The 26,490-nt window shown below is 34.9% G+C and overlaps 1 pseudogene; it reads right to left on the bottom strand.

Moving 5' to 3' along the window:
• Nucleotides 1-384: 384 nt before the first annotated feature.
• LOC131508540 (ATP synthase subunit d, mitochondrial-like) overlaps nt 385-26,490 on the bottom strand; it is a 37,041-nt pseudogene continuing 10,935 nt past the window's right edge.

Below are 26,490 nucleotides of genomic sequence, written 5' to 3'. Positions count from 1 at the left end.
GTGCAAGTGGGGAAGGGTCAGAGAGAGGTGAGGACAGAGGATCTGAAGCAGGCTCTGTGCTGAGAGCAGAGAGCCCGATGTGAGGCTTGAACTCACAAAGAACATGAGATCATGACCTGAGCCGGACTCAGACACTTAGTCTGCTGAGTCACACAGGTTCCCCAGAAAAATATAATTTTTACATGGTTAAGAACTGAAGACTTTTAGAAGATTGGCCAGTAAAGATTGAGAATAAAAAGAAGTTTAGCTACGGAGTTTTTAAAAAAATATTCATTTCTTCTATATCTTTGATACAGTGGTCAATGAGTCAATGATATGTCCTGTCAAATCTAGTTATTTAATTCTCATGACAGTGAGTTTCTGTTTGTTTGTTTCTTTGTTTGTTTATTTATTGTGTCCAGACTTTATAATACAAGGACCAGAGCTTTCTCCCCAACTCAGGTTTATAAATTTTTCAATTGGCTTGTGAGGTCAGTAGGGATACTTTTTTTTTTTTTTTGTCTAATTTGGTTTCCGGGAAGACTTTATTCAGGTCCTCAATGCTCATCTGCTCACATGGAATTATGTTCTTCATCTTCTCCAGCTCTTTTTCATATTACTCATTCCTAGCCTTTGAGGGAGACAAAAACTCAGCACATCTTTTCATATCTTCTTTTTCTTCAGCATCTACCTGGACAGTATATTTACCTCTGGGCATTAAACTTCTCAAAGTCATCTACCAAGCCAGACTTCACCACATTGACCTTGTAGTCAGCCCAGTAAAGGGCTTCTAGCAGGTGGATTCTAGGGGAGAGTAGCCAACCTAGATGGAGGTGAGGGTCTCATTCCAGGATTTCAGGGAGTTAGCAATGGCCTTTTGGTTTCCGGTTATGGTCTCCCCAAAAGCTACCCAGTCAATGACTTTTAGAGCAAGTTTTTGCCCAGCTATCTTGAGATCTTTCACCTACCCTGGCAGCCCCATGAGTTTCTTATTTTAAGGAGCAATAGTTAAAAATGTGACTCATATCATTTGAGGAACTTAATCCTGGATTTAATAATGCTGGTTGCTGAGCCTGCTCTAGAGATTCGGAGACAGTCTAGCTGTGATGTGGTCTAGGACTTTCTAGTTAGCAAAACCTCAAGGTGGCTGCATCCTGTCTAGAAAGTTTTCTGTTCTTGGTTATTGGATTTTTTGGAGGGAGAGAGAATAGGTCATTGTGGTAGAGAGTAGGCACAGAAGAGTAGAAAGCAATATTGGAAAATTTTCATCAGAGAGATACTGTAATTTGTTTTCCTCAAAGGAGCATGAACCCAGTAATAGCCTGAACAACTTCAAACCACAAACCTTAGTAGACACCTGTTACTTAATTATAAATTTTTACTACTTAAGCTTTCTTTTTGCCTCACGTTCCTCATTTATTAAAAAGCTTATTCAGTTGCATGAGTTTTAAAATATTTTGTATCAGTGAAGTGGTAAAAAGTAAAAGTTACCCATTAAAATAAAAGTATTTGGAATTGGCTGCTTTTCTTGTCTTACATACTTATTTGATTTTTCTTATTATTTTCCAACCAGTGGTTTCTAATTTTGGACTTACTGAAGAAAGTCAATAATTTTCTGTGACTTACTGATGGATCTTTTGTAATTAGTGACATATTCAGTCACTGTGAACAATCATTAATTTAATGTTCTCATCATTCCTTATCTAGCCTATTCTACATATTTGATTATTGTTTCCCCTGAGCTCCTCCCCATAGCATATAACATATCTTCAATGGAATGTAAGCCACATGAAGGTGGCATTTTATATCCATGCAATGCCTTTCTCTTACATATTATAATATGTTGTCATTTTGGAAAATAAAGTAAAAAATGTATCTTAAATGTAGCTGAATTTCAGGGCACCTGGGTGGCCCAGTCAGTTGAGCATCAGACTTCAGCTCAGGTCATGATCTCACGAGGCTTGTGGGTTAGAGTCCCACATCTGGCTCACAGCTGTCAGCCAGGATCCTGCTTTGGATCCTCTGTCCCTTTCTCTCTCTGCCCCTCCCACTCATTCTCTCTCTCTCTCTCTCTCTCTCTCTCTCTCACACACACACACACACACACACACACTTTCTCTCTCTCTCTCTCTCTCAATAATAATAAACATTAAAAATATTTAAAAATATAATTGAATATTATTTTTGCAGTAAGCTAAGTAATAATTTTTAGCTATTTCTTCACAGTGGCCTTATAGGCTGGCTGCTATTTATTTAAGGTTAGTTATCTTTCCCCTAGAGAGGATATTACAAAGGGAAGGGCAGATTCTTAAGTTAAAATTGTGTTTCCTGATCAAAAGCACAGGATTTATATGGTTGCTTTACTAAAGTTATTGTTGCTGCTTTTTATTTCACTCCCAGGTTATTTGGTAAATAGAAACTAAACTTTCTTGTCAATTTATACTTACCATAATTTCAGAAGCTGTTGAGGTTGAAAGCATGAGCTATATTCCTCTGAATCCAGCAATATGAATTTTTAGTAGAAAGAGAGTAAACAAATTCAAAGAACACATGAACTGTTATTAAAGGTTCCTGTTATCATAGAATTAAAAGTTGTTAGTTGTAGATTAGCAATGTGGGTTATTTTTAAAAACAACTTTACTCTTAATCAAATAAATCCATAATTATAGAATTAATAAATTTATGTTTATAAAATAAGTTGCCTCAGCTTATTGATCAGCTTACAGAATCATTTTAGAATGTTCACAGGGAAACAATTAGCTTTCCCTTTCCAAAATATATATTCCTTTCTCTCAAAATGTCTTGAGAAGAACATTCCAACTTCTAAAATTACCATAATTGCTCTTGTCTGTATCTTCTAGTTTACTTTTTTCTAATGACTATATGACTTAGAGAAACTTCGTTTCTATAATTCTTAAAATTTCATCAAAACACTTTCCTGAGCTATTCAGGTAAAACAAAAATATATATTTTCTGACTAATTCAAACAGTTATTCTAATATTCACTTCATTTTGTGTATACCTACCCTTTTCCTATACATTTTAGACTAAATTTGTTTGATTCTACTCCCTGCTAGTTACAGTTGAGTCTTGAACAAAAGGAGTTTGGACTAAGTGGGTCCACTTACATGCAGATGTTTTACAGTGTCCTACTGTATGTGTATTTTGTTGATGATTTTCTTAACAAGACTTTTTTTTCAAGCTTCCTTCATTCTAAGAATACAGTATATAATACATACAACATACCAAGTATGTGTTAATTGGATGCTCATGTTATCTTTAAGGCTTCTAGTCAGCAGTAGGCTACTAGTAGTTAAGTTTTGAGGGAGTCAAAAATTATATGTGAATTTTTGACTGCATGGCTCCTAATTGCCCCTAATCATTGCCCCTAATCCCATGTTGTTCTAGGACCAATTGTATTTTCAACTTTTACAACATTAGCCAAGATTTAAGAAAGTGTAGGAAGAAAGAATGTACCTAATCAGTAAACTGAAAGTATAGCTAATGAATATGATCACTACATAAACAGCTGTCAAAACATGGATATTTTTTAAAATGAACGGAGGTGCTAACCAGGCCAGACACAAGGATAACTGTTCAAAATAACTGAGGCTGTCCTGGGAAAACTGAGGCAAATGTTCATACTGGTGATAAATAATTCACCACAAGAACTAGCTAAAATCCCCCACATTCTGTAAATTTATTGCAACATGCACTAGCTAAGATTTCCCATATTCTGATGCATATATTTTTACTTTTGGGGAGGAAACTTTTGACATTTTTCATTCAACTGCACTTAGTTCTGGGATGGGAGTGAGGTGCTGAGGCTCAGCACTGAAGGAAACACATCCCACCATGTTGGTTCTCAAAGCATGCATATCAAGCTTTTCTGTTAAATAGAGGTATTACCATTTTATGGTATCTCAAATGTTTTAGGATGTAGTACAGATAAAGTGTAATTAAGCTGTCATATTTAGGTACAACTGTGTAGTAAAACTGCTTTTAAAAACAACATAATTTAAAGGAAAATCTATGCTTTCAAATGCCTGGTGCTTTTTTAACTTTTAGAGCTTATCTTAGGAGAACTAGTAAAGTGTAGGAGCATCTTTAAAGAGAAAACAAGTATTAGATGAATGAAGTCATTAATCTGTGGAAATCTCTTTGAAAGACAGAATGTTTAGCATAGCAAGTGGTTAAACAGTGATAGAAATGTAAAAGACAGAAACTAGAAAAAAACAATAACATTATTAGAGTTAAGGTTGCTTAAAATCAGTTTAAAGAGATTTAGAATATCTATTCCTTCTCTTCCTCAGAATAACTTCATATAATATTCTGCACGGTTCCTGATTTGTACTCTGAATTGGCAGGAACAATCATTTCCAGATAGATCTGTGTTTACCAGTGGTAATGAACACATCTATTCAAATTCTCCATCTAAGTGGAGAATTCACCTGGGTGGCTCAGTTAAGCATCTGACTCTTGGTTTCAGCTCAGGTCGTGATCTCATAGTTCTTGAGTTCAAACCCTGCGGTGGGCTCTGCGCTGATATGCAGAGCCTGCTTGGGATTCTCTCTCCCTCTCTCTGCCCCTCCCCCCCTCACACCTCCCCCCAAAATAAATAAATAAACATTAAAAGAAATTCTCCTTCCATACTTGATTAGAAATACTGGTGTTGCCTCAGTAATAGAAGTTTATTATAAAAAAAATTACCAGTTGTTGAACTGAGTAGTACCCACAGCAATACCATGTTTTGTTGTGGAGACGTCAGTTTTGGTACTAGATCCTTTACTGCTTGACAGTGATTACTTATGTAAATAACTTTTTCTCTTGGACTTAACCATGTGTGTGAACAGGTTGCAATTAGCCTCAAATGTCTTCTACCTTGAATGTTTGGTGAGTGTTTGTTTTTTTTTTTAACATTTATTTATTTTTGAGAGAGGGAGAGAGACAGAGCGCGAGCAGGGGAGGGGCAGAGGGAGAGGGTGACACAGAATCCAAAGCCGGCTTCAGGCTCTCAGCTGTCAGCATGGAGCCTGATGCAGGGCTCAAACTCACGAACTCATGACCTAAGCCAAGTTGGACACTCAACTGACTGAGCCACCCAGGTGCCCCTTGGTGAGTGTTTTACTTTAATATTATAATAGAATTTCTCAACTTCTTTCTCTCATTATTGTGTATTTTCCATGTACCTTCTATTGTAGGGTTTTCTAATTTCCTTTCCTTTCCTTTGGAGAGAAGCTTCTGAAGGAATAGGTTCATGCATTTTTCCACATTTATAACTCTGATTCACTAATACCTCAACTTTTTGATATGGCTTTTCTCTTACCATTTAACAGATTAATTATTATTTTTTAGGTCACCAAAGACATTTGTGTGACTAACCCAAGATGAGCATAGGAATTCTTATCTCATGTAACATCTCTGCAGGATGTGACCTTTTGGGGCACTTTTGCCATTTTGAAGTTCTCTCCATCATGGTATCTCATGACATTTCTTTTTACTTTTTTTTCCTCAACTTCTCTAGCCACTCTGTTTTTTTTTTTTTCCTTTCTTTACCCTCTTCTTTAATACTGGTATTCCACGAACCCTTGTTCAACTTTTCTTTAATTCTACTTAAACCTATAAAAATTTATCCATATCCATAAGTTCAATTTCCACTTATTATGTACATAAATCTCTCTCATTAGACCAAATCTTTTTTAGGTTCTGTTTTACTACATACCTAACATTCATCTGAATATCCAACAGATACCTCAGGTTCAACAACTGTAAAAAAATAAACAAAACATAAACAAAACCAGTTTAGCATTCTAATACAAATTCTCCTTCTAAGTGGAGGATTCACCTGGGTGGCTCAGTTAAGCATCTGACTAATACAAATGTATTCCTCCCAGAGTATCCATTATCACTACATATACTAGTTGCCCAAGTCTCGACCTTTTATCAGTTTTATCTACTTAAAAAATTATCAAACTCTTCTTTCTTCTTCATATTCATTACAAATGACTGTAGGTTAGCCTTATTATTCTTTGCATTTATGTATTAATAATACAATAGCCTACTGGCTAGTCTCTTGTTCTTCACCCCCAACCACTGTCTAAAATTTTGGCATAGATACAGCTTTCTGAAACAGTGAATTTTTTCTAGTTCTTGTCTGCTTGGAACCCTTCAATGAGTTTTCATGGCTCTTAAGATAAAGCCAGAATTACTTGGGGCAGTGGATTCAGCAGCCGACTTCAGCTCAAGTCATGATCTCATGGTTCATGAGTTTGAGCCCTGCATCAGGCTCTGTGCTGATGTCTCAGAAACTGGAGCCTACTTTGGATTCTGTGTCTCCCTCTCTGTCCCTCCCCTGCTCATGCTCTTTTTCTCTCTCAAAAACAAACATTAAAAAATTTTTTTTAGAAAAAATAAAGCCAGAATTACTTAACATGGAATAAGAAACCTTCCTGAGTTGGCTCCTGTCCATCTAGTCTCATTATCCTGCTATATAGCACTCTATAATTATTTATATATTTATTTCTTCCCTTGAATTGTGTGTCCCTTGATGGTGAGGACTGTGAAATATCTCATGAGCTCAAACTCATGGAAGTGTGTCCCACATTTGAAATATGTTCAGATGGTATTAATTATTTAATTAAAAGATTATCAAGTTTAATAAAAGTAAAATAGGATTAATATGTTCTCAAAGTTATACAGAGTTAATACCTACATCGAAGAATTAGAAACCTAAATTCTAATCTTCAATCTCTTATTAATTAGTTGTGTAACTTTCACCAAGTCACATAACTTTCCTGGTCCTCAGTTTCTTACCTGTAAAGTGATTTTGTAGTTTTAAATGATTTCTTAAGCCTCTTCTAGTTCTGACTTTCTATGTAACCTGGTACTGTTCCATGGTCATAATTTAATGAGACACATTAACTTTCCTGGCCTCTAAGGAACAATTTCCTTAACACTCAAATATAGTGTTTCACCCTAGTTTCTGTCCTATATCTAAGTATGTTTTGCCCAAGGGAAAACAGGCTCAGAGTGCTGTGATGGTGGAGAACAGTTTCTCATTTCCATTGGTTTTATATAAAGGGGAGAAAATGGTGTCATAACTCCAGTGGATTTATTTCCTGCTAACTTTAAAAGCTACGAAATGCTTGAAAATATATCCTCAATGTCACTGATTAGAACGTCCTGTGGAGACAAATTAATTTTCTCTAAATGACATTTGAAAACTTGCTAAGGGCAAAGAACAGGAGAATATGGCTATCCGATGAGTCATTTCATAATTTCAGGATGAAGTTGACTACCTTGTATGATAAGTTTTTGTGGAGCAAACAGGACAAGGTGAGTTTTACCCAGCTATGAGCAAAGTACCTATTACTAATTTAGAAAAGGGAGGGATAACAGTCTGGAAAATTATAGGCACATTTAAATAACTAAATGTGCTATAAAGATATATGCCAAGATTTTGGTGACAAGACTTAGAAGAGTTATGGGTAAATTAATACACAGGGACCAAGTTGGATTTATGAGGCATGAAATAATTACAGACAGTATGAAGAAGAGTTTTATGTTAATGCAAATTGATAGTGATACTGAGACTCTGGTGTTTGCAAATTCTGTTAATATCCTGGAAGTGTGTAATAGAATGGAATAGAAATAGCTAAGCTAATATTAAATCATGTAAGTTTATAAGTCTTGTTTTTTTGAAGAAGATATTATTGTAGCAAAAAAGGTTGTATATTTATGGTGCTAAATACCCAACATAGAAAATGTAGATAATGGAATGATACCTAATTGGAAAGACATAGGTATATGATTGAGGTAACGGTTCTTTTTTTTTTTTTTTCTTCTTCTTTTTCTTGTAGACTGGCTACATGTTGAAAGTCATTTTTAAGTAGCTCCTACTTGTTTTACTCTTTTTCTTATTTTAACTTTTGTGATTAAAGAATGGCTTAAGTCACCAGTATGACACATTTTAAATAATACATTCTCAGTCATGGGGATTTGAACTAATTTAGGAGTTGCAAATTTAAAATGCTGATGATAGTGTATTCTCACCAAGTCTACAGAATATTTGAGTGAGATGCATGTAATCCTTTTGACTGAAAATATTAACATTTAAAATTTCACAGAACTAAAAAAAATGTTTCAAACACGTCCATTACCGGTAGAGTAGTGGTTTAGACACTCAGAAGATCTCTCCTGCAAAACAACTAAATCTTGCATTACAAACACACTGCTGAGTTTCAAGAAATAAAGGAAATCTTCAGAGGCCCAAGCAAGCAAAGAGCAAGCTGTAAGTTGAAACCTTACCAGGAAGCAGTGAAGAATAAGTAACAGGAAAGCTGAGTTGGTCCAAGGTATAAATAAATACCCAGGCTAACCCTGTGATTAAATGCTGTTATGAGGATGTATCATAGTGTGCAGGAGCCTAACCAGGAGGGTTAAAGAAGCCCCAAGTAGGTACCAGAACCTGTTGGACAACAGCAGAAGCAAACAAATTCTTTTTTGTTTGAAGTATCATACTTTTAGGGCCTTATGATTCCCACAGACTAAGGTCAAGAAAAGAAATGCTTATAATCAGAGACCACAAAACACAGAAGGAAAGAAGACCCAAGGGTAAGTATCAGCATAAAGAAGAAATACTTCAGATGCTTTTTAAAAAGTTTTTGTTTTTAAAGGGCACTTAAGGGGTGGCTCAGTCAATTGAGTGCCTGACTCTTGATTTTGACTCAGGTCATGATCCCAGGGTCATGGGATTGAGCCCCATGTCAGGCTCTGTGGTGAGTGTGGAGCCTGTTTAAGATTCTTTCTCTGTCTCTCTTTCTCTCCTCTCCTCTTCTCTCCTCTCCTCTCCTCTCCTCTCCTCTCCTCTCCTCTCCTCTCCTCTCTCTCAGTGCCTGGGTGGCTCAGTCAGTTAAGCGTTCAACTTCAGCTCAGGTCATGATCTCACGGTTCGTGGGTTCAAGCCCCACATCGGTCTTTGTGCTGACAGCCCAGAGTCTGGACCCTGCTTTGGATTCTGTGTCTCCCTCTCTCTCTGCCCCTTCCCCTGCTCATTCTCTCTCTCTCTCTCTCTCTCTCTCTCTCTCTCTCTCTCTCTCTCACACACACACACACACACACACACACACACACTAACACACACACATACACAAATAAATAAACATTAAAAAAAAGATTCTCTCCTTTTCTCCATCTACCCCTCTCCCCATTTGTGGTCTCTCTCTGTGTGTCTGTCTTTAAAAAAAAAATAACGTTTTTTAAAAGTATAATTGATATTCTTAAACAAGGAGATAAAATGGAATTATATAAAATGCTCAGTTAAAACTGCAAAAGGCAGAAAAACTGTGGAAGACAAAAGTAAGAAAATGGGCAAGAAGAAAAAAAAGTAACAAATATGGTATATATCAATCCACCTCTATCAATAATCATTTTAAACATCAATAGTCTATGCACCAATTAAAAACAGAGATAGTCATGCTGATCAAAGAATATGATCCCAGTATATATTGTCTGTAAGAATCTCAATTTTATTAAAAGGACATCTTTGAATAATAACAGTAAAGGGATGCTGAATGATATACCACACTAACACTAATCAAAAGAGTGAACATCTATAGTAATTTCAGCCAGAACAGACTTCAGAGCAAGGAAAGGTATCAGTGATAAAGAGGGAATTGCATAATTATAAAGAAGTTAGTGCTCCAAGAAGAAATGATGATCCTTAATAAATACATGTCTAATAATAGAACATCAAAATATGTGAAACAAAAACTGATAGAACTACACAGGGAAGTAGATGAATCTACTATTATAATTGAAGACTTCAATGCTCCTCCATCAGAAGTGGACAGATCCAGCCGCAGAAAATTAGTATGGACATAGTTGAACTCAACAGTGCCATCAGTTAACTGGATATAATTGACATCTATTGAGAATTCATCAAACAACAGCAGAATACACATTTGGTCCGTGCTCACATGGGACATTTACCAAGATAGACTATGTTCTGGGCCATAAATCACGCCTTAAAAATTTTAAAGGGCTGAAAGTTCTAAGCTTCTAATCCTAGCTTAGTCTTTTAGTGACTGGCCCTCATTCAGGACTATTGCCTCACCAACCATTGCCTCATAAGAACAAAAGACACTCCTATCACCCAGGAAATTCCAATGGAATTTGTTGTATAATGCCACCTCTACATATATCCATTTTCCAAATGTGTGTATTATTGGTGAGATTTCTAGTCAGTTCTGTTTGTCTGACCTTGTGCTAGTATCATTCTAACTTATCATAGCCATTTAATTGTTAATGAGGTAAGTTCTTATCAATCCCCTACCAGTGCTTCTTCTCAGGAAGTATCCTATATATTCTGGAATCGTTTTTTAGGCCTAGTTATTCTAACTCAACAATCTACTTTCAACCACATTGCCATCATCATTTGATATTACATTTGACAATTAACAAATACGTATTTGGCATCTACCATATGCATATACATGAGCTACGTTTGGGGATGTAGCACTGCACTGTGCTGTTAAGGCTCCTAAACGACAGTAGCTTATGGACTTACTCTGGATTTCATTTACCATGCTCAAAGCCAGCAAGCCAGCATGTTCTCTTTTAAAAGAATGTGAAATTCAAAGTTGAAGAAAATATGACCATCCTCCCCCTGATTTTAAGAGATGCAAAATAAAACTAAAGCTAAGGAGTTCACGCCTAAGCATGACTGACTTCCAGCCAATTCCTAATACCTATTTAAAATCCGGCAGGTCTGCACGTCTGTATACTTGATTGCACATTGGTGAAAGTCTGGAAAGTCGGTGAAAGTTTGTTAAAGTAAAATTAGAAAATCTAACCTTCAAAGTACGTAGAGAAGGTGTTTCCTTGATGTGATGCATGTGCTTGTAAGAAGGAGCTGGTCTTCTAAATAGTCACTATTCTGAGTTCGTGGCTACATTATAATCATTACAGAAATTAAATATTTAGGTACCAAGATTATCAACTGCTCTAATGCAGCTAGTACTTGCACTATTTGTGATGGTAGGGAGTATTTTAATTAAGAAAAGTCAGACTTCGGAGGATTAAATCATCTGTCACTTACCTTCCAAAATGGCAACTAGCCAACTGAGAACAAACTTTCCTAAATAAAAGGGGTAAAAAAGATGTCTAGGGAATTCTTCCTTCTGAAGCCAGGAAGCAAATGGAAGACCATGGGGGAGGCAGAGGAACAGCAGAAAGAAGTGACAAACCAGAAAGCTCACATTTTCACTTCACCTATCTCATTCCTGCTGTTTACACTTAGGATGTGATTTTATGGAGTACTCTGTTCTCAAAGAATTTTACCAATCCGGACAACACTGGACCCAGAGACAGTGCTGAAACCAGAGGCCACATAAAACTGGAAGAGTGCAGATGGGATGGCAGAAGCTTATCAAGAGACAGAAGCTTATTTAAAAAATGTTTTTAGAAGACAGTATGTTACCATATAGCAACAAAAGGTACTAAGTTCCAATTGAGCAAAGTATTAAAGAGCATAAAGTGCTATATAATTCTGTCTGTATTCAAAGCCAGTGAAAATGAAGTCAGGGAAGTTATGGGAATTAATTTAAGTTGAAGTGGGGTAAGGCAGCAGTTTATATGATGGCAATTGCTGGTGCCTGTGCTAGAGCAACTTTTTGAAATCTCTAGTTTCTTTCCCATTTGTATGTAGGGATAGGCCCATCAGAAGACCTGGGTCCAGAAGCCCATTGCCTCACCAAACTCTACATATATTGTGGATGCATCATACTTTTCAAAACCCCTGAAGAGGAGAGAACAAAGGAGCAAAGAGAAGCCACTTTAGTACACTTCTGGTTGATAATAAATTTTGCTTTTAATGCTAAGTCTTGTTAGACTTACACAGAATGAATATCTATTAGATTTCTTTTTAAGATCCCTTCTCTAAGCTCCTAAGTATATACAAAAGGTCCTGGATGGAAATTTTTGTTCGACTAGTTCTAAAAAATGTAGATTTCTTTCCTTTTGTTCTTTTTCCTTTTCTTTCATTTTCTCTTCCTTCTTCCTCTCCTCCCTTTCCCTCCCCTCTCCTTTCCTCTCCTTCTGTCTTTTTTTTTTTTTTTTTTTTTTTTTTTTTGCTTCTTTTGTCTATCAGATTTAGAGCACAAGTGAATCACAAAAGGAGGCAAAGAACCCAGATGGGACAAATGATGCCTAGCAATAGGCCACATGTTTGAGTCTGTAATATGTTTTCACTCTCTCTTCTAAATTTTGAATATAATCCCAATTAAAAAATAAAAAAGCTTCACAGCTTGCATACCTGACTCCTCATTCTCTCTTCTATTTATTATTTCCAAATGGCTCATCTTTGAGGTGATTTTAAAGGGGTAGTGTTATAGAACTTACGTTTCCTTATTTTTGGAAGAATTAATCAAGTGTGTTTAACATTATAAGTACCTAGAAAGTCAACTTTGACCACTCTGATTACATTGTTAAGGTAATACTGAATTTCTTATTTAATTACTGATTATTATTTTCCACATGATTGTATCAAATAAAAGCAATTACTATTGCATTTTGACTACATTTATTGCCAAATAAATGAATGCCTTGAATTTCTAAGTCAGGTGCTCTGTTCATTGAACTGTTTACAGAACAGAATGGTAGTAAATGTGGCATTTCCCCAAACTAATTCCATTTGCCACAGAACAATTAAAATATCCAGAACACAGCCTCACTTTTACTAATTCATCTGGTTTCTGTAATAAATTGTGTGTACTAGTGTTGGCTAAACTAATGAAAGTATGTTTTGCTTGTGAAAAAATAATTCAGTACCATATGTTCATTATTTATATGATGGGTGTAAATTATTCAAAATGCTTCTCTTTATTATACATTTTTTTAAAGTTTTCACATATTTCAGATAACTAGTATTTTTTTAAAAAACAGTTGTTCATATAATATTTTAGTGTATAGTTCAATGTATATAGCTGCTTTCATTCAGCCTTGAAAATAAGATTTTTTAAATGAATCACTTATAGAAATTTACGTTGCATATATAACTTCTGAGCTAAAATAATACACAATTGCCATGAAAAGGCAAATTAATTACAGCATTAAAGGTCATTTTTAAGTTTTCTGACAGTGTAGAACATTAGAAGGACAAAAATCAATGGCACATTGTTCTATGCTGGAAAACATCTTGATTTAATCAAGACACTGTGTAGGCTTTTATGATTCAAAATAATTGTACTTTCTATGAAATCAGACATTCAGATTTGTAAGCTACTGTTTTAATAAGAAATGAATCAAAGATTAGAGAAACATTGCATTTACTTTCTTATTTTCTCTTACAAACAAATGTAACTTTCCAACACAAAGGCATTTCTTTCTATTTACTCTTTAAAGTTATATTTATACAATTGATGTATATTTTCAACATTAATGAAATAGCTCTCAAAACGTATAACCACATAGAAGTATAACAATTGTAAATTCAAGGATAACTTATCCTTGAAATTCAGGTTTTTATCATCTTTCATTGAATGGAAATTTGAAATGGTCTCTCTGGGGAATTATTTTGGTTAGTACTCTCATCACCAATTCCCCCCAAATGCCCTTATTTAAAGATGAGTCATTGCCTTATTTCAAATGAGAAAAATACATTTTTTCTCTTTGCTTTTCTTTCTGTCCTGAAAGCAAATGAATTTTAGGATTCAAAACATCATTGGCTAAACACTTTAACACTATTAACTGTGTGCTCATAATTGAAAATCATGAGTAAATTTTGTAAGAGGTAATGTATTTTATACATGTATTATACTGAAAGACTATGGAAATTGGTGCCAATAAACATGAGTTTGAATTCTAATTTTCCCACATTCCAGCATTTTGAGAATAGCAAATCATTCTCTGCATCTTTTTTTTAATCTGTAAGAAGACAATAATCTGATTTAAAAAAATCATATTTTTGTGGGTGCTGGGGTGGCGCAGTCGGTTAAGCATCTGACTCTTTTTTTTTTTTTTTTTTTAATTTTTTTAACGTTTATTTATTTTTGAGACAGAGAGAGACACAGCATGAACGGGGGAGGGGCAGAGAGAGAGGGAGACACAGAATCGGAAACAGGCTCCAGGCTCTGAGCCATCAGCCCAGAGCCCGACGCGGGGCTCAAACTCACAGACCGCGAGATCGTGACCTGAGCTGAAGTCGGACGCTTAACCGACTGAGCCACCCAGGCGCCCCAGCATCTGACTCTTGATTTCAGCTCAAGTCATGACTTCATGATTTGTGAGATCGAGCCCTGTGTCGGGCTTTGAGCTGACACTGTGGGGCCTGCTTAGGATTCTCTCTACCTCTCTCTCTCTATCCCTCCCCCACTTGTTCCCTGTGTCTCCCAAAATAAATAAACTTGAAAAAAATTAAAAATCATATTTTTGTAAGGAACAAGTAAAACTCTTTAGATGAACATATTAATGAACCATAAAATACCATAAATATCTCTGTTATTATGTAAAACCAAAGATAAAGCAGTCATTGAGAATATAAATATGTAAAACCAAAGATAAAGCAGTCCTTGGGAATGTAAAAACAATATGGAGGTTCCTCAGAATATTAAAGATAGAGCTGTATGATCCAGCAGTTCCACTACTAGGCATATATCTGAAGGAAGTGAAGTCACTATTGTAAAGAAATGTCAGCAACCCATTTTCACTGTAACATTATTTGTAATAGCCAAAATCTAAAAACAGGTTAACCTAAGTATCTACTGACAGATGGGTAAAAAAAAAAATACAGTGCGCGCGCGCACACACACACACACACACACACACACACACACAGGAATATTCTTTAGCCATAAGAAGAAAGAAATCCTGCCATTTGCAATGCCATGATTGGATTTAGAAGGCATTATACTAAGTGAAATAAGTCAGAAAGAGTAAGAAAAATACTGTATCTCATTTGCAAGTAGAATCTGAAAAAAAAATCCCATATTAGTAGAAACAGAACAGAGCACTGGTTGCTAGAAGTGGGGGACATGGGAGGGAGGCAAGATAAAGAAGGCCTGATTATTTAGATATTGGAAAAATTATTTTACTCTGAGAGCTAAATCATAAAATCAACATAGCATACATAACTAAGCACAGTCATCAAAAATACAGAATGGCTAACATAGACGTGATAGGAATTAAAATAATATAATAGAACATTTCAAAAATAAAACATGGTTAAAAGCCAACTTATTCATAAAGGGTGTTGGTAGCAAAATACACTTAGGAAATTCAATTATCAACTCTACAAACTCTCATTTGACTCCAGCTTGATGGCTTACCATGACCTTTAAATTCAATTAGTATTTAATTAAAATTCATTCTACTTTCATTTAATATAGCATGGGAGGCCAGTTTTCTCCTTCAGATCTCCAGGGATTTGGGGGGAAAAGATCTATTTCAAATATTTGTCTAAAATTCAGTTCTTATATCAAACTCCATTTTGTCTCCTGCTGAGCTATCATTCTTCTTTATCCCTTTCCCACAGAACCACCCAAATGAGAATGAGTACATAACAATATAAAATTGTGACCGAGGTTCCAAGGGTGGTATATGGGTAACATTTGTAGCACAGCACAGAACAATATAGAACTTGAAAGTCATTCAGCAGCCATATCTAATCACTGAGTAATTTCAAAATTCACCTCTCCTTGAAGAGCCTCACCTTTGTAGGTTTCTTATTCCCATTCATTCTGGTTGTCTCTCCCTAAATCAAAAATCTCCCCTCTCTCTACAATGGAGAACAATTCAGTACCCTCCAAATTAACTGCATGTCTTCTTTGCATAGTCAGAGTTTATTAGACTGATTATTAAACAAAGAACCAAGGAGCAGTTGTAGAATCTCACACTTAACTAATTGTGTTAGTTTCCTAGCGCTGCCTTAACGAGGTACCAAAACTTAAAAGTCATGAGGCTTAAAACAACAGATATGTATTCTCAGTTCTGGAGGCTTGACGCTAAAAACTAAGATGCTGACAAGGTTTATTCCTCCCAAGGAATTTCTGAGGCAGAATTGTCCTTTGCGCCTCTCCTGGCTTCTGATGGTTGCTAGCAATCCTTGGTGTTCCTTGGCTATGGATGTATCTATCACTCCAGTCTTTGCCTTAGTCTTCACAGTGGCTTTCTTCGCTGTGTCTGTTTTTAAATTTCCCTCTTATAAGGACCTCAGTCATTGGATTCAAGCCAGCCTTAATCCATTATGACCCCACTTTAACTTGATTGTATCTATAAAGACTCGGTTTCAAAAGAAGGTCATCCTCACAAGTTTGGGAGTTTGGATTTCAATATTTTTTATTGAGAGACGCAATTAAATGTATAACGTGGAGCAAATGGCTTATGTAGGAAACTTAAAACCAGATTTTTCTCTATTGTCGACCAGCCCCAAGATTTGGCATAGCTGTTAGTCTCTAATAAGAAACATCCCACTTTGTTGGGTGCTCAATATTTTTGTGTTTTGTAGGGTGGCAAAATAAGTCACCCAAAAATATGGTATTTTTGTATAAGACTTATTTTGAGCAGAAAGCAGTTGAGAAGAAGCAGATACAAGAAAAAGCTGTCTGCTGTCCCCTATTTGCCTGAAAGCAGGACATAAATTTATAAAGGTGCCCTCTTCTCCTCTCTACCGGGAAGGACAAAAGTTAATCACTGGAGACAACTTAAGACTTTTATCAACTTAGCGACAACACCAGAGGAATTTACATAATAAACTTTATTAACTAGCCTTGTCTGTCATTAATTTCCCATATATTTGCCTTCCCACAATTTGCCAGCCTTGGAAACCCTTTTTGTTTGTCCTGTCACTTCTCTAAAAACATATTGTTCCTTTGTTAAGATGCTACCTAAGCCCAAGTTCTAACCAAACCTCTGTTACCTTGTGTACTCTTCATGTGTTATATGCGCAATGCATGTTAGTAAATACATGTTTTTCTTTTGTTAATCTGTCTTAGGCCCATCTAATTTATAGATCCCCAGCTGGAGAACCTAAGATGGTTAGAGAAAGAGATTTTTCTTCCCCTCTAACTCCTATAAATATATTTGAACTTTCTTATGGGATCAAATAAATTACTTGGGAATAGATTGATCCATTTCAGGTCTGTCTTTTAAGATTTGTTAGGTGGGAACACAGCAATGCTCAATTTAGGACTAATTATTCCTCCACAACAGAGGCAAGGCTCTTCTGAGTACTCTACCCAATGCCTGAATCATGAGGTTTTCCAGTTGGCTCGGTGGGAATGGACACTATTTCCAGTTCTATGTGAATTCCAGCACCTTTGCTTCTAGGCTTCTGGGTGGTTCTTTCCCTGACTTTGGGTAGCTTCCTCACAGACAAGTATTGATCAGTGCTGAGAGGGCTCATCTGCAGGTTTATACATTTCTCTCTTTGGGCAGCTTTCTTTTCATCAGTGGTCTGCCCTGTGAACTCTACTTACTTTGCTCTACCAGTCTCTCACCTTTATCTTCTCACATTAGGGGATCTGCTGAGCTCTGGTTGGGTCCTCCCCCACGTACTGCAATCTTGTGGGACTTTACATCCTCCTGTGTGTGAACGTTAGATTGCTTCCAATATCTTGCTATAAACAGTGCTGCAGTGAATAACTTTGTGCTTATTTTCATATTGTTAGAGGTTAATTTAACAATAAGATTTCTAGAAGTGCAATTACTGAGTGAAAAAGTAAGTGTACATGAAGATTTTTTGTGTATTGCCAAAATATTTCCCTGGAAAGATTGTATCGCTATCCATTCCCATTAGCAATGAACCAGTGTGCCTGTTTCCCTAATCCCCATGAACAAAAAATATTGTCATGTTTTTAAATTGTTGTCAGTCTGATAGTTGAGAAATGGTATTTTAATATAATTTTCAGTACGGTTTCTCTAGTTATCAGTGAGTTTGAACATCTTTTCATATGTTTGAGGACCATTTTTATGTCTTTTTTTTGGTGAATTTTCTGTTGAAAATTGTGTGTGTATATATATACTTTAACCTATTAACTACAAGAATTTACTACATTCCAGGTTCAGATAACTGAAAAACAACCTTAGTTTGACATATTCTGGAATAGTTTTAAATCTTGAAGATTTAAAGAAACTTATAAAGATCCTATAAAGAAAATGAGGTCATAAACACCCATGCTTAATAAAATAAGGTACCATATTTAGTACTTTTGATATTGGCTAAGGCCATGAGTTCTGGGTTTGTGAGATTGAGCCCCACATCAAGTTCTGCTGATATCACAGAGTCTGCTTGGGATTCTCTCTTTTCCTCTCTCTTTGCCCCTCCCTGGATCATGTACACACTCTCGCTCTTTCTCAAAATAAATGACATTTAAAAAAAAACGTTACCATCTCCCATTTATAAATTCTCACTCTTTTGGTTATATATTTTGTTTGGTTTGAATGTGAATTTGATATACTGAGAAGTGAGAGTTCTATCAGCTATCAAAGTTGAGATATTTAGGCAGGGAATCTACAAACAAGGAATTCAAAGGAAAATACTAAGTTAAAATATGAAATTAAGCATAATTAGTCTATAAATAGCAAGGCTCAATGAGGTCATATATAGCTTATAGATGGCCTTTAATCATCATTTGTTAATTAATTCATTAATTAGTAGGTGACATTCCAGATAGAAAAAAGAAAAGGACTTAGAACCAAGACTTAGTTCTAAGGACTAAGAAACTGCAGAATTCAGAGGTTAGGTAGGGAAAGAGAAGGCCAAATAGAAAAGTAAGAAGTGATGGGCCAGAAAGAGCAATATTATGAGAGAGGAGAATTGTCAGAAAGCTAAGTGGGGAAGGCATTTCTGGAATTGAATCATAAACTATAGAATTCTTCTAAGATGTCAAATAAAACAAAGATATACTGTAATACTTCCTAATGAGCATTGATTGCTTCATCTGCCTGCTTTAGGCACCAAAACTTCATGCGCAGTAGTTAGCTAGATCTAACAGTCTGAATTTGAGTTTCTAACCAGAAGAGCTTTTCTAACCATTATATAACCTCAAATTACTGCTATAATATGAAAAGGTAAATAGATTGTCTGAAAAATCTTTCTCTACAACATCACTAATCAAACTTCAGAGCAGTAACTTCAGGGCAGTGGGGAGATTTAATCTTCCATGAAATGCAGTGCTAAATAAAGAAACCTAGTGACCATTTGCAAATAGAGACATTCATCAAGTATAGATGGGATGAATGTCAGGAAGTTGAGCACTCGTTTGGTACATACACACTATATAATTAAAAAAGAAAATTAACTGCTACTGGAAATGTCATATTTGAGAAATGGTTTTAAAATTCTACAGACAAAGTCAGATTTAGGAGAAGAAACAAAAAGTTATTTTAAGTATTTTTAGAATGTATTATATGGAAATTTTTTTTGAGAACTTGTATGTGTATGACAGAGTATGTTTTCATAGTCATATTTTTATACTGGAGTATTTAATTTATTCATATTCAGAAGTGTTAGATAATTGATATAAGCCTAATGTCTCTGATAGCAATAGAAATTTGAAAACAAATTTGAAACAGTAGAGAAATTACTTTATTTGGACAGGTTCTTGATAATTCAGGGAGAATTATGGACTCAGCATTTCCAAAGCCAAGATTGTTCATAAGTTATCTTTGTGTGTTTATTTTTTTGTTTAGTACAACAAAACAAAAAACCCCACAAACCTCTGTTTTGGAGTAAGTTTAAAAAGTTCCATCACTTTTTGTTAATGAACCTACTATCTCTCTGCATAAATTGGCAAAATTTTTATCAGATTGAATCCTGATTTAAAAAAAAAAATACTGGACACCTGAGTGGCTCAGTCGGTTAAGCCTCCCAACTCTTTGTCTCAGCTCAGGTCATAATTTCACAGTTCCTGGGATGAGTCCCACCAGGTCTGTTTCTGCTCTGACAGTGTGGAGCCAGCTTGGAATTCTCTCTTCGAGTGCAAGTGCATTCTCTTCCACAAAATAACCTTAAGAAAATTTTTTTAAAAAAGTACTTCCTCTGCAAGAATTGAGCTTCAGTGGGCTAAATTTTTAAGATAGACATTAAAACTCCTTTTTCACTATAGAAAGTATATTAATAAAGAATTCAAATTTCATGTTTAATTATTATCCTAATAGTACAGTCTTGGAACAAATGAGGCCAAGTCTGTTAATAATTTAAAAATAAACTTTTTTTAATGTTTATTTTTGAGAGAGAGAGAGGCAGAGTGTGAGCAGGGGAGGGACAGAGAGAGAGGGAGACACAGATCATAATTTAAAATATGATTTAAAAAATTGACGGTATAGTTTAGTTCTTACGGATGGTAAAACTTGAGTGATTATATTTGACCTTTTTAATCAAGTCAAGCATTCAACTTTGTTTATTTTTTGTTAATATCATTTTCATTAGTGACCTTTGCACTTGATTTAAGTTTAATTTTCTTCCAGTCTTATAAAACTTAATCGTAGATATGGAAACAAAAAGCTTAGTTAGTATTTTCCAACGTGTTTACAATAATTTTTTCAATAGCCAATAATCTGCAGTCTGTATGTTATTAGATACTGCCATGTTGTTTTTCAACTTTGTGTGTACTTATATACATTATCAACAGTTTGTGAGAGTGATCTTTACTTTATATCTTTAACAAAAATTTGCATTGTTAAACTTTATTGTTTTTTTTAAATTTTCTAGGAAATACATACACACACATATTTTTCTATTGAGTTGCACATACTTTTCTTAATTGCTTATAAAAATTATGTAATTTGGGTAGAAATAGTTTTTCTTTATGTTATACATATTTCTCATATTTGAGGGTCTATTATTGAGAAGTTCTTAATTTTAGTGTAATAATCAAATTTTTCAGCTTTTTAAATTATGTATACATTTGAGGATTTCTTTGAGAGATATTTTACTATTTCTAGATAAATAAGATGTGCTGATATTTTTGTAAGGTTGTATTCTTCACATTTTTTATTTTCAAGAATGTGGAATAGATTTTTGCATACAAAAAGGGTTATCGTTTAGTGGTTGTTTTCTCAGTTCATTGCATTGGTCAGAGGTTTTGTAATGTATAAAATATCCATTTCAGAACTTTGTGAGGTTAATTTTTAATGAAGTTTCTATGTGTGTTTATTCTGTAATTATTGACAGTACAATTCTGTGTATGTTCATTAAATGGTGCCGTATTGTTAGTAATTTATAAGTGACGTGTTCGAAATAACCCATTGTGATCATGGGTTCATCAGTTTCTGTTTTTCTACGTATTAAGGTAAGATGTTTAATTAAATTCATTTAAACTTAGAATTTTAATTTCTTTTCCTAAAATTGTGTTTCTTTGAGAGAGGGAGAGAGTGTGCAAGCAGGTGAGGGGCGAAGGGAGAGGGAGAGAGAGAATCCCAAGGGGACTCCATGCTCAGCACAGAGCCCAACATGGGGCTCAGTCTCATGAACCTTGAGTTCATGACCTAAGCCAAAATCGAGTCAAAGAGTCAAACACTTATCCAACTGAGCCAAGTGCCCCAAGAATTTTAATATCTTCTAAGTCAATTAAAACTTTTATGTTTCTGTAGTCACCATTTTTATCTCTGATAATTCTTTTGACCTTAAAATCTCTTTTGTTTTATACTAATGACAGTTTGTCAGCATTTTATAGTTGCCATTTTTCTGTATGTGTTTCCAGACCATCCCTTGCAATCTTTCTATGTTCTTATGTTTGGAATAAACATCTTATAATCAGAAAAAGTTGGAGTGGATTTTTAATCTAACTAAACAATCTCTGTCTTTCAGTTGAATTATTTTACTAGCATTTAAGATAATTGTGAATATATTTGAATATATTTCTACAGTCTTATTTTATATTTTTTGTTATCTTCCTTTTTTCTGTCTTTTTCTCCTTTCGTACTTACTTTTTCAACAATCATTTTTTTCCCATTTAGGTTTTCTCCTTTGTACTAGACACGAAATTTTTCATTCTATTTATATTCTTAACTAGCTATACTTGAAATCCAACTATGAATTTTATTATTTGTACGGTTAATCAGTGTCTAATTTCCTTCTGAAGAATTCAATGAACTTAGTATGTTTTCATTTTGACCACGTGTGCACACACACACATCATCCCAGTTTACATGGACTTAATGACCAGCTATTTAGTTCTTTTAAGTTTATTTTTAATTTAAAAATATGTCTAATGTATTGACTTAGTATTTCCATAACCAGTAAATAATATATATCTAACCCCATATTAATTTTCCTTTTTCTATACAACGTTCTTCTAAAGATAATTAAGTTTTAAGTTTCATTGTTAGCTCCATTTTGCATGGAAAGAAACCTTTGTGTAACCAGTTTTTACTGGTGTTGAGGACTCTTAGCTGTGATAATACCATAGGTCCTAGCCATGTGTGGTTTTAAAATTTAAATTAGGTAGAGCATGTGACCCTTGATCTCTGGGTTGTGAGTTTGAGCCCCACATGGGGCATAGAGCCTACTTAATAAAAGAAAAAAGGGAAAAAAAGTGAATTAAACAAAATTAAACATTTAAATCCTTAACTGTGCTAGGCATATTTTTTATTATTTATTTATTTTTTAAATTTACATCCAAGTTAGTTAGCATATAGTGCAATAATGAGTCCAGGAATAGATTCCAATGATTGAGCCCCTACGTATAATACCGAGTGCTCATTCCAGCAAGTGTCCTCCTTAATGCCCCTTGCTGATTTAGCCCATGCCTCCACCCACAACCCTCCAGCAACCCTCAGTTTGTTCTCTATATTTAAGAGTATTTTATGTTTTGCCCCCTCCCTATTTTTATATTATTTTTGCTTCCCTTCCCTTATTTTCATCTTTTTTTAATCTTACATTCCACATATGAGTGATGTCATATATTTGTCTCTCTCTCACTAATTTCGCTTAGCAAAATACCCTCTAGTGCCATCCACATTGTTGCAAATGGCAAGATTTCATTCTTTTTGATTGCCGAGTAATACTTCATTGTATATATATATATACACACCACATCTTCTTTATCCATGCATCTGTTGACAGACATTTGGGCTTTTTCCATACTTTGGCTATTGTTGATAGCACTGCCATAAACATTGGGGTGCATGTGCCCCTTCAAAACAGCACACCTGTATCCTTTTAGATAAATACCAAGTATGCACTAGGCATATTTTAAGTGCTCAGTAGCCTCATATGGCTAGTGGCTACTATTATAGTAGCACACCTATAAAACACTTAAACATGGAAAGTCCTATTGGATGGCACTGCTGGAACGCCTGGGTGGGTCTCACTTCTCATTATTCAAGAATAGTTTCTTTTTTCCCAAATGGCCCTTTAACTAGAGCTTTGAGAGTTGAACATCTTAATTTTCAGTGCTCTAGTTTTCCGATTTGGATATTTGTCCCTTTCTTAGTATTTGCTGTTTTCAATTTGCTACCTCTATCTAAGTAGGTTCTTTGGGATTTCCCCTGATTTTTTACAAACTTAGACATACATCTTAAAAGTGCTTACTGTAATTTATTCAGTATCTATGAGTTATCAGAGGGCAGCAGACCACTATGATACTGGAATAAAAGAAAAAAATAGCTTATTTTTATTATTTCTATGTATTCATACATATTTGCTTTTTCTGTGAACTGTCCACTGTATTGCTCTTTACAAATTATCAATTAATTTCTGAATTTTTTATGGACTTGAAGGAACTCTGGAGGAAACAGCCCCTTTGGTACCAGATGTTCTTTGGTGATGTTGCTTTTTTTCTTGTTTTTCCTTTGTTTCTTTTTGATATTTGGTTTTGACTCTGTAATAGTATATATTGCCAAAGAGGCTACTTCATTTTAATTTACATAACTTTTTATGGCTTCTCTTGTTTCATATGGAATTTAGGCAGGTCTTTTCCACACTGAAGATATACATTCTTCTTGTACTGTTGCAGTTTATTTTTAATATTTACATCTTGAACCCATCAGGAATTACTTCTCGTGTAACCTTGAGATGGTAGTTTTATATATCCTCAAGATGTATGAATTTTTGCAACACTATTCATTGAACAATTCATTGTTTTAACTGATAATAAAAAAAATGGTAGAAGTGTTATGCAAAAGTCCTGTGTGTGTATATGTATGTGTGTGTGTGTGTGTGTGTGTGTGTGTGCGCGTGTGCGCGCACGTGTATGGTAATGAAGGTCTAATTTAGGGCTATTTATTTTCTCCTTTCTTATGGTTTGTCTAATATTGCACGAGTAACAGAATAATAGGATTTCCAGAAGTTTACAGTTGTTGATATTCCTTTGTTATTTTTAACGTCTGTGTAGAAACTTTAGAATTCACTTGTTTAAAAAAATTACATTGTGGCTTTTATTGGTAACAGATAATGCTTTAAATATTAATTTAGAAAATTTAACATTTTTTCTTACTGAACGTTTCTAGCCAGGAACAGCATATTGCCTTTTAATTGATTCAAATTTTATTTTTATGTCCCACAAGAGAGTTTTAAAATTTATTTCATATGAATCTTGAACATTACTTATTAAATATATTTCTGTAGGTTTAATCCTTTCTTGTTTCTATTGTAAATGAAAGTTTTCAAACTGGTTTTGTTTTTGATAGAGGAAGGCAATTTAAATTTCAACCTCTAAGACAATGCCCTTATTTTTAAAAATATTTTTCAGTTAATTTACTTAGTTTTCCAGGCACACAATATTGTTTTGGTAAATAATGATGATTTTGCTTGTTTCTTACCTTATTTCTCTCTTTTGTCAAGTCATGTAAGCTCATATCAAAAACAGTGTTAAACAACAGTGGTCATAGTGTATATCCTTGCACTATTTATAAATTTAACAAGAACACTGATTTGCATGCAAAAATCTGTATCCACATTAAAACTATAAATTCTAGATTTATGTCTAAATACGTGTTTAAACTTACATCTATTGTCTGTATTTTCTAATGTCTAATAAATATCGAGGATTTTAAACTCGTTATGTACTATTTAAATCAGATGTGGATGTAAAATTTTAATCAAATACCTTTTTACCATTTAAGAAGTGATGATAAATATTTTACATTTATATTGTTATACAAATTATATTAGTAGATTCCTTCTCTTTTTTTAAGTTTGTGTATTTATTTTGAGAGAAAGTGAGCAGGGAAAGGGCAGAGAGAGTGGAAGAGAGAGAATCCCAAGTAGACTGTGCTGTCAATGCAGAGCCAGATGTGGCACTCCCATCTCACCGAAGTCAAGAGTTGGATGCTTAACCAAGTGAGCAATGCAGGTGCCCAACAATATCAGTAGATTCCTTCAATATTTAAAATTTTCTTTTTAGAAATATGTTTTAACATTTATTTCTTTTTTAGAGAGAGATAGAATGCTCGTGGGAGAGGGGTGGAGTGAGAGGGAGACACAGAATCCAAAGCAAGCTCCAGGCTCTGAGCTGTCAGCACAGAGCCTGACATGGGGTTCAAACCCATGAACCATGAGATCATGACCTGAGCCAAAGTTGGATGTTTGACTGAGCCACCTAGGCAACCCCTTCAATGTTGAACTATACTTGGGGGAGCCACGGTGGCTCAGTCGGTTGAGCGTGTGACCTCAGCTCAGGTTATGATCTTGTCCTTCTGGAGTTCAAGCCCCCCATTGGGCTCTGTGCTAACAGCTCAGAGCCTGGAGTCTGGTTTGGATTCTGTGTTTCCCTCTCTCTCTCTGCCCCTCCCCCACTCATGCTCTGTCTCTCTCTCTCTCTCTCTCTCTCAAAAATAAATAAAAATTTAAAAAATTTAAAAAATACTGACTTATACCTGAATCCAGTAGATTCTAATTAATAAAATATTGTTCTTATTATTTATATTAATATGCATTAATATATGATTATACTCCTATATTCTGTCTGCTAATACTTAATTTATGATTTGTGTCCAGTAGTGAAAATGTATTATTTTCTTTGTCTTTCACTTTTGTTTAGATTTGCTAAAGATGCTCTTGAATAATTTAAATAGTATAAATTTTATGTTGCTTAAATAATTGGTAGAATTCCATGAATTTTCTGAGGAATCTGTAATTAGTGCTTTATCTTGAATTGGTTTATGTGTTCAGAGGTGTGGGAGGTGAGAGGTTGTTCGTTGACAAGTTTCTCTATTTCTTCTGTGGTAATTTGTATGTTTCAATTTATGCTATCTGGAGTGAGTTATCTTCTATTATTTTGTCTACATATGCAAATTAATTTTCATTGTTTATTTATAATTCTTTACTGTCATCTTTGAAAATTCACATCTTCTGGGGTGCCTGGGTGGCTCAGTCGGTTAAGCGGCCAACTTTGGCTCAGGTCATGATCTCGCAGTCCATGAGTTCGAGCCCCACATCAGGCTCTGTGCTGACAGCTTGGGGCCTGGAGCCTGTTTCAGATACTCTGTCTTCTTCTCTCTGACCCTCCCCCATTCATGCTCTGTCTCTCTCTGTCTCAAAAATAAATAAACGTTAAAAAAATTAAAAAAAAA

This window comes from Neofelis nebulosa, chromosome 4, assembly GCF_028018385.1.
Source record: "Neofelis nebulosa isolate mNeoNeb1 chromosome 4, mNeoNeb1.pri, whole genome shotgun sequence".
NCBI classification, from domain to species: domain Eukaryota; kingdom Metazoa; phylum Chordata; class Mammalia; order Carnivora; family Felidae; genus Neofelis; species Neofelis nebulosa.
The sequence above is the reverse complement of the archived record's forward strand: the minus strand, read 5'-3'. Positions and strand labels throughout refer to the sequence as shown.